This window comes from Pongo pygmaeus, chromosome 9 (assembly GCF_028885625.2).
Source record: "Pongo pygmaeus isolate AG05252 chromosome 9, NHGRI_mPonPyg2-v2.0_pri, whole genome shotgun sequence".
Taxonomy (NCBI): Eukaryota; Metazoa; Chordata; class Mammalia; order Primates; family Hominidae; genus Pongo; species Pongo pygmaeus.
The window spans coordinates 72,987,098-73,003,461 of record NC_072382.2 but is presented as its reverse complement, the minus strand read 5'-3'; the positions used below and the strand labels follow the sequence as shown (position 1 = coordinate 73,003,461).

Sequence of the window (16,364 nt, the reverse complement as noted above, 5' to 3'; positions counted from 1 at the left end):
AAACAGTTCCCTGCCTCAGCCTCCCGAGTAGCTGGGATTACAGGCGCCCGCCACCACACCTGGCTAATTTTTGTATTTTTAGTAGAGACAGGATTTCACCATCTTGGCTAGGCGGGTCTTGAACTCCTGACCTCGTGATCCGCCCGCCTCGGCCTCCCAAAGTACTTGGATTACAGGCGTGAGCCATCACGCCCGGCCTGTCATCTGGTATTTTAAAAGTCTCTGCGTGTTTGTCCGCCCTTCTACATAACGAGAGACTTTTTCGTCACTGTATCCTAATGGCTAGGCAGGATTTGCGACATGTAATGGGAATAAATGTATGCTTTGGAATAATTTCTTGGGCTGAAAGGGCACAGGAACTTCGCTTTCCCGTTTTCATTTAGTGGCATTTGAACCTCAGTATCAAGCTGTCCTCTTTCCTGGAATGGTACTCCCTCTTGAAAACGTGATGATATTTTCTTGCTTTAATACATAGTTCCCTCTCTCTAGTATCTGTTGCCTGGTTCTATGTTTCCAAACTTCTGGGTTGTCTGGTCGTTAAAGCTTTAATGGTAAGGGAGTTGGGCCTCTCTACTTTGTGGAGATCTTTACTGCTGTGAATATATGGGAACCAGGGGCGAACATGAGGATCATGTAAGGTAGCTTTCTGTCAGCACAGATGGGTGTATGTTTCCTCACTCCCTCTTTCTGTGTGGTATTTTCTTCTTTAGAGGAAGAACCACATACTTCTTTGTGAAAGCTTCCAAAGTATTCTTTTCTTAGCCTAAGTTCTAGCAAGGGATGACTAATTGTAATGTCTAAGCTCTTAGTTTACAGCGAAAAGCTGTACATTCCAAAAGCGTAAAGACCTTACCTGAAAGCTCGTTAAGAAACATAGAATTCTTTTTACATGTGGAACATAGAAGTGGGAAGAATGCCTTGAAATAAGACTTGAATTCTAGAACTTTTAGGATGAGGTCAAAGCCCTGCTCAGGTGGCTGAACAGAGCTGATCAGGGGCTGTTTGGACAGCTGTGTCTAATTGATAAAACTATGATCAGAAGATATTAGGTTGGTGCAAAAGTAATTGCGGTTATTGCCATTGAAAGTAATGGCAAAAACCGCAGTTACTTCTGCATTAACCTAATATATGGTGTGGTCATTTAATTTAGCCTCTTACGCAGTGTACACTAAACATACCAAAAGGTGGTGTCCAGACTCAAAATGAGTACTTTCTAGAATGAGATCATTCCCAAAGTCAATCCATCTCGAAGTTGAACAATTCTAATTAATAATTATTATTTTGTAGCTGGGCATGGTGGCCGACCCTGTCATCCCAACTACTCTGGAGGCTGAGGCAGGAGGAGCAGGCGGGAGAATGGCTTGAGCCCAGGAGTTCTTAGCTAGCCTGGGCAACAGAGTGAGACCGCAACACAATTAAAATATGTTTATTGTTTTGTATTGTTAGTGATTATTTCATTTTACCCATGTATGTCTACTGTTTGCTTTTTCACTATTCTTCCTTGCATTTTATTCCTTCTTTTTTTATTGCATAGATACATACATCCTTCAGATGTTTGTTCAGTGGGAATCTGTTAGTGGTAAACACTGTCTTCATTTTAAAAATCTTTATTTCACTTTCAGTCTTTTTTTTTTGAGATGGAGTCTTGCTCTGTTGCCGAGGCTGGAGTGCAGTGGCGCAATCTTGGCTCACTGCAAGCTCTGCCTCCCGGGTTCACGCCATTCTCCTGCCTCAGCCTCCCGAGTAGCTGGGACGGCCGGCACCCGCCACCATGCCCAGCTAATTTTTTGTATTTTTAGTAGAGACAGGGTTTCATCATGTTAGCCATCATGGTCTCGATCTCCTGACCTTGTGATCCTCCCGCCTCGGCCTCTCAAAGTGCTGGGATTATAGGCATGAGCCACTGTGCCCGGATCACTTTCAGTCTTGATTGGTAGTTTAGCTGGGTACTAGGCTTCCAATTATTGTCTCTTAGCACTTTGAAAGTGTTTTTTCATTGAAATTCTGGCTTTTTGTTGTTACTCTTGAGAACTATGCTTACAAATTAACTTATTTTATTGTAGGTAACCTGTCTTTCTTTATTGTATTTCTTTATTGTAGGTTGTTTTTAAGATCTTCTTTGCTGTCATTTGTGTTCTGTACTTCCATTACGTGGTGTGAATTTAATTTTCTTAAATCACTATATACTGGGGGCATATAGTAATTCCTTAATCTGAAATTTCATATCTTTTCACTAATTGTGTAAAAATTCCCAATCATTACCTCTTTACCTCTCTCAGATCTCATGCTTAACTTATGTTGAACTTCCTCATTCCTGTCGTCCACATCTTATTCTTTCTTTCATAATTTCCATTTCTATCTTTCTGTGTTAACTTCTGGATAATTTCCTTATATCTATCTTCTAGTATACTAGTTTACTCTTCAGCTAGGTCTAATTTGTTTTTTGAATTCTTATTTTTATTAGCTAACTTTTTCATTTATTAGAAGTGCTCTTTGGTTCATTTTCAAATCTGCTTGTTTCTCGTGATCTTGTTTTTGTCTCATGTTTTCAGTTTTGTGTCTGTAATAATTTTAAAGAAAGTTGAGTTTTGGCAGATGTCTACACCTATAAACAACAGCCATAATCAAGATACAGAGGATTTCTCTCACCCCCAAAAGATTAAAAGATTTCTCATGCTTCTTTTTTTTTTTTTTTTTTAAGATGGATTTTTACTCTTGTTCCCCAGGCTGGAGTCCAGTGGTGCAATCTCGGCTCCCTGCAACCTCTGCCTCCCGGGTTCAAGTGATTCTCCTGCCTCAGCCTCCTGAGTAGCTGGGATTACAGGCATGCACCATCACGCCCAGCTAATTTTGTATTTTTAGTAGAAATGGGGTTTCACCATGTTGGTCGGGCTAGTCTTGAACTCCCGACCTCAGGTAATCCGCCCTCCTCGGCCTCCCAAAGTGCTGGGATTACAGGCATGAGCCACCACGCCCGGCTCTCATACTTCTTTACAGTCCGTTTTTCCTTTCACCCTGATACCAGGAACCACTGATTGTTTGTTTTTCACTACATATTAATGTCTGCTTTCTAGAATTTTATTTTATTTTATTTTTTGAGATAGGATCTGTCTGGCTTTGTTGCCCAGGTTGGAGTGCAGTTGCAGGATCTTGGCTCACTGCAACCTCAGCCTCCCAAGTAGCTGGGACTACAGGTGCACACCACCATACCCGGCAAATTTTTATATTTTCTGTAGAGACAGGGTTTTGCCATGTTGCCCAGGCTGGTCTCGAACTCCTGGGCTCAAGCAATCCACCCACCTCAGCCTCCCAATGTGCTGGGATTACTGGCATGAGCCACTTCACCCAGCCTGTTTTGAATTCCTGGAAGGCTTTTCCCTCCTCACTAGGTGAGCAGGGCAAGTTTTTTATTTCTCTCTGGACAGATTTTTTTTCCTAGTCTATTATCTTACTGAGTATAAACTTAAGAATCTCAGCCTCTGCACAGGGATCTCAGTGCCTTTTGTGGACTCAAGATCTGTCTTCTGAACCTATGAGGGTGTTACAAATTCCATACACTGCTAGGACAGCTATGTCATCAGCTCCCTAATCTTCCTCACTAATTCTTTGTTTCTGGTTCCTGGGGATTTTTCTTACTTTCTTGAGAGCTCAGTTTATCTATATGTCAGTTCAGATCCAATCAGCAAAACAGAAACCACACAATAGAGTGAACTCCATAAAGGAGATTGGTTTAAACCCTTGGTGGAGGGCTAAAAAAGCAGAAAGGGAATATTAAAGTAACTTCAATATAATAACTGCATAAAGAATTTTTGTCATCCAGGACTGAAAAACAAAGGGAGGAAGGTTGGGGCTACCAGAACCTAGAAGTCTAGAGGGATCTGGAAGAGCTGTACCCATATTCTCTGGAGAGAGGGTGTTACCTGGTGCTGCTGGTTTCTCAGGCCCTCATAGGAGGAACCTGGAGGAGCTGGCTTCTATTGAGCTTTACTTAGCTGATGCTGGTGCCTTTGAGGGGCAGGAGGCTGGTTTTGGGAGTTTAGAAAGCAACTGGGAAGAGCCAACTTCTGTTGTCAAGAAACACCAGGCTACAAGAAGGAGGAAGTCCCTTGTAGCCTTCTCTTGTCTTCTGTTTTCCCCTTATCACCCCCTGTTGACAGGGAGCCAGCTGGCAAATGTGAAATGGGGTTTAGTGGAGTCCAGGCCCCAGCATCACAAAGCGGAGCATAACAGGGTAGATGTGGAGCTGAGAGACAATACCTTCATAGCTGGCACAGTCTAAAAGGATGTTTATTATATTTTTCTGAGCACTTCTAGGCATATTTAGTAGGAAGGTCTTCAAGTTATCTGGTCTGTTTTTTGTATTGTTTATTATTTTTATTTTATTTTATTTATTTATTTATTTTGAGATGGAGTCTCACTCTGTCGCCCAGGCCGGAGTGCAATTGCGCAGTCTTGGCTCACTGCAACCTCCGCCTCCTGGGCTCAAGTGATTCTCCTGCCTCAGCCTCCCAAGTAGCTGGGATTACAGCACGTGCCACCGCAACCAGCTAATTTTTGTATTTTTAGTAGAGACAGGGTTTGACCATGTTGCCCAGGCTGGTCTCGAACTCCTGACCTCAGGTGATCCACCCGCCTCGGCCTCCCAAAGTGCTGGGATTACAGGCGTGAGCCACTGCACCCAGCCTGTTTGTTATTTTGAGACAGGGTCTTGCTCTGTCACTCTGGCTGGAGTGCAGTGGCGTCATCATAGCTCACTGCAGCTTCGATCTCCTGGACTCAAGCTATCCTCGCACCTCAGCCTGCTGAATAGCTGGAACTACAAGTGCACGGCACTGTGCCTGGCAACTCTTTTTATTTTTAGTAGAGACGAGGTCTCACTGTGTTGCCCAGGCTGGTCTCAAACTCTTGAGCTCAAGCAATTCTCTCAAAGTGCTGGGATTACAAGCACAAACCACCACACCCAGCCTGGTCTGTTGTATCAACAGTTAGTAATAGCAATAGGTAACATTTTTTTTCCAGCATATACTGTGAACTAGGCACTGTTCTAAGTACTTTACAGAAACTACTTTTTTTTTAAATTTTTTTTTTTTGAGATGGAGCCTCTCTCTATCGCCTAGACTGGAGTGCAGTGGCATGATTTCTGCTCACTGCAACTTCCACCTCCCAGGTTCAAATGATTCTCCTGCCTCAGACCCCCGAGTAGCTGGGATTACAGGCGCATACCACTACTGTCTGGTTATTTTTTTTTTTTTGTCTTTGTTTTGAGACGGAGTTTCACTCCTGGTGCCCAGGCTGAAGTGCAGTGGCGTGATCTCGGCTCACTGCAACCTCTGCCTCCCGGGTTCAAGTGATTCTCCTGCCTCATCCTCCTGAGTAGCTGGGATTACAGGCATGCGCCACCACGCCTAGCTAATTTTTTTTGTATTTTTAGTAGAGACAGGTTCCCCCATGTTGGCCAGTCTGGTCTTGAACTCCTGACCTCAGGTGATCCACCCACCTCAGCCTCCCAAAGTGCTGGGATTACAGGCCTGAGCCACTGCGGCCAGCCCCGGAAGCTAATTCTTAAAGCTCTGTGAGCTAAGTTCTCTTATTACTATTCTCTTTTACAGGGAAGGCAACTGAGGCACAGGTAGATTAATCTCCCCAAAGCCACACAGTTTATAAGTGGTGGAGTTGACATCCTAATCCAAGCATTCTGGGTTCTACATGCCACATTCTGAACTTCTACAACATGCTGAAATTTCTTCCCTGTGGCAAACCAAAATCGATCTTCCTGTAACTTCCACTCATTAGTTCTGGTTTTGTATTCTTATAGTGGACTCATAAGTCTTTCTCCTCATCTATGTGAAAGCTATGCATATATTTGAAAAAAGTTTTCTTGTTCTCCCCTGGCTAAAAGTGTGTAGTTCTTCCTCCACATTTGAAATGATATACTTCTAGACCCTTCGCCATGGTCATTGGTGTTCTTCCTCTGCAAGTCCTCTAACTTTGCTCTTCAAAGGTGGGGCATAGAGTCATCTTCTACTAATGCAACTTAAGACTGCATTGATGTTTTGGGTAGCTCTGTCAGATTCATGGTTTACTGAGAGTGTACTTGATAATGGCCTCTCCTCTACCTCCTACTGTGGGCAACTTTTTTTTTTTTTTTTTTTTTTTTTGAGACAGGGTCTCGCTCTGTCACCCAGGCTGGAGTGCAGTGGCTGTCTTCCCACCTCAGCCTCCTAAGTAGTGTAGCTGGGACTACACCCAGCTAATTTTTTTGATTTTTAGTAGAGACAAGGTCTTGCTGTGTTGCTCAGGCTAGTCTTGAACACCTGAGCTCAAGCAGTCCTCCTGCCTCGGCCTCCCAAAGTGCTAGGTTTATAGGTGTAAGCCATTGTGCCTGGCCTAGGCAGCTTTTTTTTTTTTTTTTTGAGATGGAGTCTCGCTTTGTGTCACCCAGGCTGAAGTGCAGTGGCACCATCTCGGCTCACTTCAAGCTCCGCCTCCCAGGTTCACGCCATTCTCCTGCCTCAGCCTCCTGTCCCGAGTAGCTGGGACTGCAGGCACCCGCCACTGCGCCTGGCTAATTTTTTGTATTTTTAGTAGAGACGGGGTTTCACCGTGGTCTCTATCTCCTGACCTTGTGATCCGCCCGCCTCGGCCTCCCAAAGTGCTGGGATTACAGGCGTGAGCCACCGCGTCTGGCCAGGGAATAGTTTTGACAATTCCTCTGGCAAATTGGGGGAGGAGCTGTCTGGAAAGGCCAGTATCTTGGGTCTCATTGAGGGGAGGAGAGAACCAAGGTAAAGGGTTGGCCATTAGGTAATCAGTCGCGGTAGTAAGGGGCCATTTGGCAGAAGTAAAAATGAGGTATCTGATGGCTGTAGAAGGGAGAGAAGGCATTATTGCATAGCATGCTCCTGGGTTGAGGCCTCTGTTGGCTGCTGTGTCGCCTGCCCTTTCTGTCCTATTGAAGGGCCAGTTTCTTTGAAGTCTGCACAGGAAATACCAGTGATTCAGCCTTGCAGATTTCTTCTGCCTTACTGCAGCTGAGGACTGGTTTATCTGGTGAGGAGGAAAGACTGCATATATTTCAGGCATGTTTATTTGATACTTGAGTGCCTTCCTGTGACTGGCCAGAGACACTTGTTTTGCAGTTTGTCAAATTTTTGGTACCCGGTGGCAAGGTAGATGCAATGTGACCTCAACTCTTGGTCCTCTGAGGTCACATTGTATCCACCTTACCACTGGGTACTAACGTGTGGGCAGCAGCTGCATTCTGCCTAGCAAGTGGGCATTTGTTCAGTGCCTGTACTTCTGTGATGGCCTCAATGAGGAGTGAGGTAATTGGCTGCTTTTCTAGATTTCCTGTGGTGTGACAATGTGAGTTTTGGAGAAACCTCTTATTGCCTAAGAATTTCCTACTATACCCCTCATGAGCTGCAGCAAAGTGGACTCTGTCTGATTGCTGACCTCCAAATGCCCAGTTTCCTTAGGTTGTGAGCAGATACCTAATGTAATGAATGCCTATTATATCTGTCACAGATCTGAGTATATAAAAAAGTATATAATACAGGATTTCCCTCCTTACTAAATTATTTTATTTTGAAAACTTTCAAACCTATAGATATTTTGCAAAATAATGTAACAAATACTTATATACTTTTCATTTAGAGTCACTATTAACATTTTGCCAAATTTGCTCTCTATTTATCCTTCATTTTCTGAATCTTTTTGACTGTTAGATGTAAATATCATGTTATTTAATCCCTATTTCAGCAAGTATTTCCTAAGAAAAGGGTATCTTCCTATATAACTACAGTACTACTAACACTTAGGAAACTTAACATTGATTCAATGCATCCAATATATAATACTTGTTCAGATTTCTCATATTTTCCCAATGATGTCTTTTATTGAGTTTTTTAAAATTCAGGATTCATTGAAGGATCATGCATGTATTTATGCACTTAATTGTCATGACTATCATGTCTTTAGTCTGCTTTAACTTTGAACAGTTCTTTTTTAATCTGAATGCCTTTTTGTCTTTCATAGCATTTGTCTGATTCTTCTTGATTAGATTCAGGTTAGGCATTTTTTGTAGAAGAACTATATAGATTAATACAATAGTTTGATTGATGAGGCTGACACTAAAATACATAGAAGCAGTATCTGATTTTGCAAGACAGTATATAATTTAGCGCTTATTTGTGTTGTCTAATCTATAAACCCTATAGGAATTTACAGAAGAAGGAATTCAGTAGGACTTGGATAACTAGGAATGAAATACTTTGGCAGAAAGATGGGGTTTGGAAGATGGACAGAATTGGAGGCAGTTGGGATATGGTTAGATAAGCTGTGATTTGGGCTTCCCATCCTACTATTAAGGTTGTGTATCATGAAAAGTGACTTTGAGGGTTCTGTATCTTCCATGGTGTTTGCACTGCTAGAAGCCTAATGGTATAGAGCTCTTGCTTTGGCATCAGACAGGTCTAGAGACTGTGCCCAGCATTTTGCCAGTTACCTAACCTTGGGGAAGTTTCCTTATTTGCAAGATAGAGTATTAATAACTATTTAAAAGGTTATCGTGATGCTCACAGTGAGACACTACATAAATATTTGAATGCCTTTAGGGGGGTGCAGCGTTTCCTAGATCTGCCATGTGCCCCACTGGATCATTCATTTTGTTTTGTTTTGTTTTGTTTGGATACAGGGTTTTGCTCTGTTGCCCAGGCTGGAGTCCAGTGGCACGGTCTCAGCTCACTGCAACCTCCCAAGTGGGTGGGACCCAGGCACACTCCACCACACCTGGCTAATTTTTTGTATTTTTGTAGAGACAGAGTTTTACTATGTTGCCCAGGTTGGTCTCCAACTCCTGAGCTCAAGCGATCCGCCCACCTTGGCTTCCCAAAGTGCTGGGATTACCGCCGTGAGCCACTGGGCCTTGCCTGGATCATTTGTTTCTGTTACCTGCCTGACCCCTGAAGATGTTTGAATTTACCACTCCTGGGTAATTGAAAGCAGGGAAATGAGAAAAGGCTTGGCTCACGCAGAGAGAAGTGGAAAGACTGGCTTGATCAATTCAGAGTATATTCTGTAGAATACTGGGAAATAAGGTTGAATAAATGACTTGAGGCCATATAATGGAGGATTTGGAACGTTAAGCCAAAGAATTTAGATATGATGCTTTAGGGAGAAAACTGTGGAAGATTTTTGAGCAGGAGGAGAGACACTTGAAAATGAGAGTGGTGTGGGGCCTCCTGAGGAAGAAGCTTTCTGGCTTAAAGACTGAAATCCTAACAGGGCAGGGCCTTCACAGTGCTGACCAAGTGTGGGTGTGGCTTGGCAGTCTTGCCACGGAAGGCCAGAATTTCTGCCCTAGTGACTCTTCCTGCTCTGCCACTGACTCACCCCGTTGACCTGGCCTGCATGGCTTCCCTTCTGCTTGCTGTCTGATCCACAGAACGCTGGGGTTGCCCAGCATAATGTGAGGCTGAGCTGAGCAAGAGTGGGTGGGTTACGGGAATGAATAATCATTCCTGTCCCTTTGCCCCTTCCCTAGGTGGAAACTAATTCTAAGCCAGACTGCCGGAGATCACCCTGTTGTAGTGTGTGGAGGCTTCCACCAGGAGGTAAGTCAAAATGGTTTCTGCCCTCTACTTTTTCATAGGTCAGCTTTGTCCTGAGCAGGATCTCTGCCATTTACTTTTTCCCTGACCCAGATTGTGATCGTCTTTCAATTATTTGAGGCAAACAGGTTACTGTAGGAGGAGAGCAGAGAGGTTTAATAAAGGTATTTTTCTAACTGTGGGAGGGTGTTGTCCAGAGGTTTTCATTGGCCCTTGCTCTGAGGTAGATTGCCCAGAACTCTTGTGAGCCAGACACTAAACATTGGCCGTTGAGGCCACTGCAGAGAAGTCCTGGTTTTTAAGCCATCATTTCTCCGCTACTGGGTTTCAGAACCATTCTTGGTGTGCTTTAGTGTCCCAAGTTATTTCTGTCCCTTTTGATCAGGGGAGTGAAGGAAGTGAGAAGCAGGGGAGGAGGAGCTGTATACATAAGTATGTGTGGGTGCATTATGCTGGGAGTTTGGGTGTCTGGGTTTCTCATCCTGACTGTTGCTAACCAGATGTGTGACCAGGGACAAATTGTCTAACCTCAATGGACTGAACTTTTCTTATATGTAAAAAGGGACAGTTAGGATTATATGATCTTGAAGATTTCTTCCAGGGCCAAAATTTATCATTATATAATGTGTAATTATAAAGTGATATAATAGTTGAACAAATGTGACAGATATTGCACATGTCTTGCCCCCTTGATTGTAATTATGGGGCAATTAGAATATTTATAAGTTTGACCCCTTCAAAGTAATTGTGTTCTCAGCCTTTAGATTTCCTCTGGTGATGGTGTCATTGCCTCAGACTGCCTCTGAGCCAATCTTTTGAATATCCTCAGAGGTAGCAAATCTTTACTCTTAGCTTGGTGGATTCAATTTTTAGAAACAGCCAGAAGATGCCGTGCGCCAAAGAATCATGCAAGGCAATACCTTTTTTGGTGAAGAATGAGGTGTGACTATAAAACAGTAACACCGAATTTTTCTGTTTGTCTCACATGGAGTAGACTTTAAAGGCAGCTCCCAAAGAAGTGTTTTGTTAGAATAAGTAAATAACTTCCTAAGGAGAGTATTTTGATTGCAGTTTTCATTTGATTTAATAAGATTAGAAATGTCTGCTGGAAAACAAGTCACTTTTCTTTATAGTGACTGTGCATATGCTTGCTTATAGGTCGGGGTGACTAGATAATGGAGAAAACTGGCCTTTCTTTTCTTTTTCTTTTTTTTTTTTTTTCCAGACAGGGTCTCTCTCTGTCACCCAGACTGGAGTGCAATGCGGGATCTCGGCTCACTGCAACTTCCACCTCTCGGGTTCAAGTGATTCTCCTGCCTCAGCCTCCCTAGTAGCTATGATTACAGGCATGTGCCACCATGCCCAGCTAATTTTTTGTATTTTTAGTAGAGATGGGGTTTCACCACGTTGGCCAGGCTGGTCTTGAACTCCTGACCTCAAGTGATCCACCCGCCTTGGCCTCCCAAATTGCTAGGATTACAGGCGTGAGCCCCCACGCCCTGCCAAAAACTGGTCTTTCTCCTGGTACTCCCAAATCACAAGTGTGTTGAGGGCTGAAACACAAGTGTGTTGAGGGCACAAGTGTGTTTCAACATGTTGCTCTATAGGAAACTGCAGCTGAGGAGCCATTGCAATCCCATCTCCAGAAGACCCCCAGAAAGAGTTGGAAGAGTTCTTCAGGCTGTGGCAGCCACTGCCCACCAGCACACCCAGATCAATCAAGATGAATCCCAGGTGGTGAGGCTGAAGCAGGTGGTTTGGTAGCTCCAGTCTTTTTTAGGGAGAAATGATGTATTAAATCACTACATTGATTTTTTGTTGTTGTTGTTAGCAGTTGTGGGTTTGAAAAAAGGTAGGCAGGAAGATGGTGAAGGGGTCAAGCCTAGGGGCTGTTATCTTGAATATATGCAAATTAAACTAATTATATTATAGTGCCCTGTAATCTGTTCCTGGAAACGGTGGTCTTGAAAACTCATCAGTTAAATGAGGTGTTAGACAGCCTGGTCAAAAGATTCTGTCACTAAGTTACTGTATAATCATTTGCAATTCTCTTTCTTACTCTAAACATTGTTTTCCTCATTTTTATATTGAAAGAGTTAAGAGATGCTAAAAATTCTAGATCTGAAAATTGGATAAGCCTAAGAAGGTTTGAGGTAGGGAAATGTTTATTCTAAGCTGTTTGACTACTGGATTTGGGGTAGGAGTGGAATTTCCTTTTTACCTCCTAAATTGTAGTTACTTTACTCTCTACTTATAGTCACAGCTGGATGATCAGACATCAAATAGCTATTTAATGAGAAGCAGGCACTGGAAGCTTGCTCCTGAAAAACAATCACAGGACATGTTGGTCCTGAGAGAAGTCATTCCTTGGTAGGACCTATTGTTTGAAGGAGGTGGGGGTGAATTTCATCAAAATGGACAGTGTGGATATTGTGATTCAGAGGATTGAGAGACTTTGTTTCCTGCTGTTATTAATTTCAAGCCTTTTTTAAAGGGATTCTCCTAATGATTGGTACAGTGGGATTCATTTAGAGAAAAAGCCTTGTGTACCAGAATTGGAAGTTAATGCCCAAGAGCAGGGCCAGTTGCTGGAGGACAAAGTGGCCTAATCAGTTGCTTTTCAATACTTAGATCCTACAGGCTACCCCAAAGATAAAATAGGCTACTTTGTAGCGCAGATCTTCCTGCCTAGTGCCTAGCAAGCTCACTAAGAAGAGGAGGTGACCTGTAGAATCCACACCTCTTAATCTCCCTATTTCTCTTCTTTCCCTCAGTGCCCTTTAGTTTTAATTAGGATTGTGTAAACATAGTCATCTTGCCAGTCCTCTTAAAGTGGCAGGCCCTTGACATTTTCTGCTGGTCACTCATGCTATATGTATAACTTGCAATTAGAGGGACTAGCTTCTTTGACAATTTGCCATCCCTGGCTGTACCACTGAAAGAATTCAGATTAGGGCCAATTGGCTGTCATTTACTCAGGCAGCATATTTAGTACCTACTGTGTGCAAGCAGTGTGCTGGAGTGGAAATGATTTTAAAATGGTTTCTGCCCTCCAGGAGTTTAGTAAAATGAAACAAGTATTACAGCTAGCATCCACCCAGGGAGGATTGTAATTAAGTTTGTAGAGGAACAAGCAATATGGGAGCACATAGAAGAAAGAACAAGCGTTCCTGATTGTGGGGGCGATAAGGAGAGTTTCTGAAGGGAGAAGGCATTTGAGCCAGGTTGTAAAGGAAGAATAGGAGTTCAGTAGGTTTAGGAGACAGGGCATTTAATGGAGGTCACACCATGGGCAAAAGCACACAGCTTGGAAAATGCCTGGCATGTATGGGGAAAATGTGCCTGAGGTAGAGGATATTTTAGGGAATTAACTGAAGATGAGGCTGGGAAGGAAATTTGAGGGTTGTATCTTAGAGAACCTTAAAGCGTCATGCTAAGAAATTTGGATTTTATTCTTCATGTAATTAGCTATTAAGTGTTTTTGGTTTACAGACTAACATGACCCAATCTATGTTATTTAGGTCTTGTCTATTCTTTTTTTTTTTTTTTTTTCTTGAGGCAGAGTTTCGCTCTTGTTGCCCAGGCTAGAGGCATGATCTCGGCTCACCGCAACCTCTGCCTCCTGGGTTCAAGCGATTCTCCTGCCTCAGCCTCCCGAGTAGCTGGGAATACAGGCATGTGCCACCACGCCTGGCTAATTTTTGTATTTTTAGTAGAGATGGAGTTTCTCTATGTTGGTCAGGCTGGTCTCAAACTCCCGACCTCAGGTGATCTGCCCACCTTGGCCTCCCAAAGTGCTGGGATTACAGGCATGAGCCACCACGCCCGGCCCAGTCTGGTCTATTCTTAAGTGTAAAGTCTTAGAGGTTAGGTTGAGAGAAGGTGGTGGTCCTGGTTCTTACAGTACAGTATAAAGTTTGTCAGGCATCTCATGTTTGGGAACTTGATTCCTCAGTTATATTTACTAAAACAACTCCCAAAGCAAGAAGACAGGAAGTGGTCAGAGCTGTGTCCCTTTAAACTGAGCTCACTGACCCACCAAAGATGATTTTCTTAGGCATATACATTATGAACAGTCTTCTTGCTAGTGGGTTGCTTACTACTGATAATCCTTTGTGGATAAAATTTCTCACAAGGAGCAGGCTTTTCATTATAGGGCAGAAACCAAAAACATTTTTTAAGCCTGATTGAAAAATAGTATATATTCATTCTAGGACATGTGAAAAACGCAGAGAAGTATAAGGAAGAAAACTGAAATCACCCATAATCCCACTATCTGGAGAAAACTACTGTTCTTATTTTAGCCTATTTTCTTTCAGTATTTTGTGCTTGTATATTTCTGGTTTTGCAATTTCCAGATCATATATTACCTAAAATTGTATATTCTGCTTTTTTCCCCATTTACCATTTTTTAATTATATAAATTTATATATACTCTTCATAAATATTTGTAGTGGCTACATAATAGTCTATCGTATAGTATTTTTATATGCTTTCAGGTTTTTTCAAATAATAATGGAATTTTTTTCAAATCATAATGGAATTTTTTTCAAATAATTTTTGTAATAGATATAACAACTAAGTTCCCAAATAAGTCTTTACCCTAATTCTGCCCGCAGAAGTAACCATTTTTTGTGTATCTTTACATGAACATTATTATGCATAAGTTTTTGTCTACGTTTTTGATTATTTTCTTATGATACATATCTACAAATAGATTACTAGATTAAACAATATGAAACTAACTTTTTCCTAATTGTGTATGATGGTACTATTTAGAAAACATGAAAAATAATGTGTTAAGGGAGAAAGTAAAAGGCACCCATAATTCCACAACTCAGAAATGAACATTATTTGGTATACTTCCTTAAAAGTATACATACACATATACAAACTCACAAGTATGTGGGGAGAAGGATAGATATGTATATGATATATCTATCTGTCTATAAATATTTGTATATATAGTTTTAAAAATGGGGCCATACCATAATAGTTTTATCCTGCCTTTTTTTGTTGTTGTTTTTTTTGAGACAGGGTCTCACTCTCTCACCCAGGCTTCAGTGCAGTGGTACGATCACAGCTTACTGCAGCCTCAACCTCCTGGGCTCAAGCAGTCCTCCTACCTCAGCCTCCCAAATAGCTAGGACTACAGGTGCATGCCACCATGCCCGGCTAATTTTTGTATTTTTTGTAGAGACAGGGTTTCACCATGTTGCCCAGGCTGGTCTTGAACTCCTGAGCCCAAGCGATTCACCTGCCTTGGCCTCCCAAAGGGCTGGGATTACAGGCATATGCCACTGCACCCAGCCTATATCCTGCTTTTAAAATTCAACATTTCTTGAGTATTTTCCCGTGTCATTAAAATTATTTAAAACTTTTTTTTTTTTTTTCCCCAGAGACGGGGCCTTGCTCTGTCACTCAGGCTGGAGTGCAATGGTACAGTTGCAATCCTAGCTCACTGCAGCCTTGACCTCCTGGGCTCAAGTGATCTTCCTGCTTTAGCTTCCCAAGTAGCTGGACTACAGGCGCATGCCATCATGCCTAGCTATTTTTTTTATTTTTATTTTTTGTAGAAGTGGAGTCCACTATGTTGCCCAGGCTGGTCTTGAACTCCTGGGCTTAAGCAATCATCCCACCTCAGCCTTCCAAAGTGCTGGGATTATAGGCGTGAGCCACTGTACCCAGCCAAACTTATTTAAAACATTTTAAGTGACTGCATAAGATTTCATCATATGTATATTCTTGCCATAATTTAAGTTATTGTTAGATATTTAGTTTTCCTTCCGTTTTTCAGAATGATAAATAATTCTATTAATGTACATATATCTTTATATTTCAGATTATTTCCTAAACTTCTGTTTCTGTGATTGGAATTATTTGATGAAAGAACATGAGCTTTTTTTTGTTTTTTTCTTTTTAATTCTTTTTGTTTCCTTTTTTTTTTTTTGACACAAGATCTCACTCTGTTGCCCAGGCCAGAGTGCAATGGTATGATCACAGCTTATTACAGCTTCAGCCTCCCAGGCTCAAACTTAAGTGATCCTCCCACCTTAGCCTCCTGAGTAGCTGGGACTATAGGTGTACGCCACCACACCTGGCTAATTTTTAAATTTTTTGTAGAGACATGGTCTCACTGTGTTGCCCAGGCTGGTCTTGAACTCCTGGGCTCAAGCAATCCTCCTACCTTGGCCTCCCAAAGTTCTGGGATGACAGGCTTCAACCACTGTACCCAGCCAGCTTTTTTTTTTTTTTTTTTTGAGTTTTGGTAAAATGTATGTAACAAAATTTACTATTTTAGGCTGGGTGCAGTGGCTCACGCCCGTCATCCTAGCACCAGCACTTTGGGAGGCTGAGGCGAGAAGATTGCTGGTCTTGAACTCCTGGCCTCAAGAGATCCTCCTGCCTCGGCCTCTCAAAGTGCAGGTGTGAGCCACCATACCCAGCCAAATATGAACATTTTTGTTTCTTTGTTTCTTTGTTTTGAGACAGGGTCTCACTCTGTCACCCAGGCTGGAGTGCAGTGGTGTGATCACAGCTCACTGCAGCCTCAACCTTCCAGGGTTCAAGTGATCCTCTCACATCAGCCTCCCAAGTAACTGGGACCACAGGTGTACACCACCATGCCTGGCTAATTTTTTATTTTTTGTAGAGATGAGGTCTCACTATGTTGCCCAGGTTGGTCTTGAACTCCTGGGCTCAAGCAATCCTTCCACCTCAGCCTCCCAAAGTGCTGGGATTTTGGGCATGTGC

The 16,364-nt window shown here is 42.5% G+C and overlaps 1 protein-coding gene across 28 annotated transcripts in view; it reads left to right on the top strand.

Moving 5' to 3' along the window:
• NUMA1 (nuclear mitotic apparatus protein 1) overlaps window positions 1–16,364 on the top strand; it is a 77,691-nt gene that overhangs the window by 1,133 nt on the left and 60,194 nt on the right. For 18 of the 28 annotated variants that reach the window (XM_063672018.1, XM_063672012.1, XM_054440064.2 and 15 more), the window contains exon 2: window positions 9,545–9,614. The gene's annotated coding sequence lies outside the window, so the exon portion shown is untranslated. Of the gene's footprint in view, window positions 1–9,362; window positions 9,615–10,836; window positions 10,958–11,218; window positions 11,364–16,364 lie in introns of those variants that run through there. The other 10 variants (XM_054440062.2, XM_063671990.1, XM_063672005.1 and 7 more) reach the window with 6 other exon arrangements.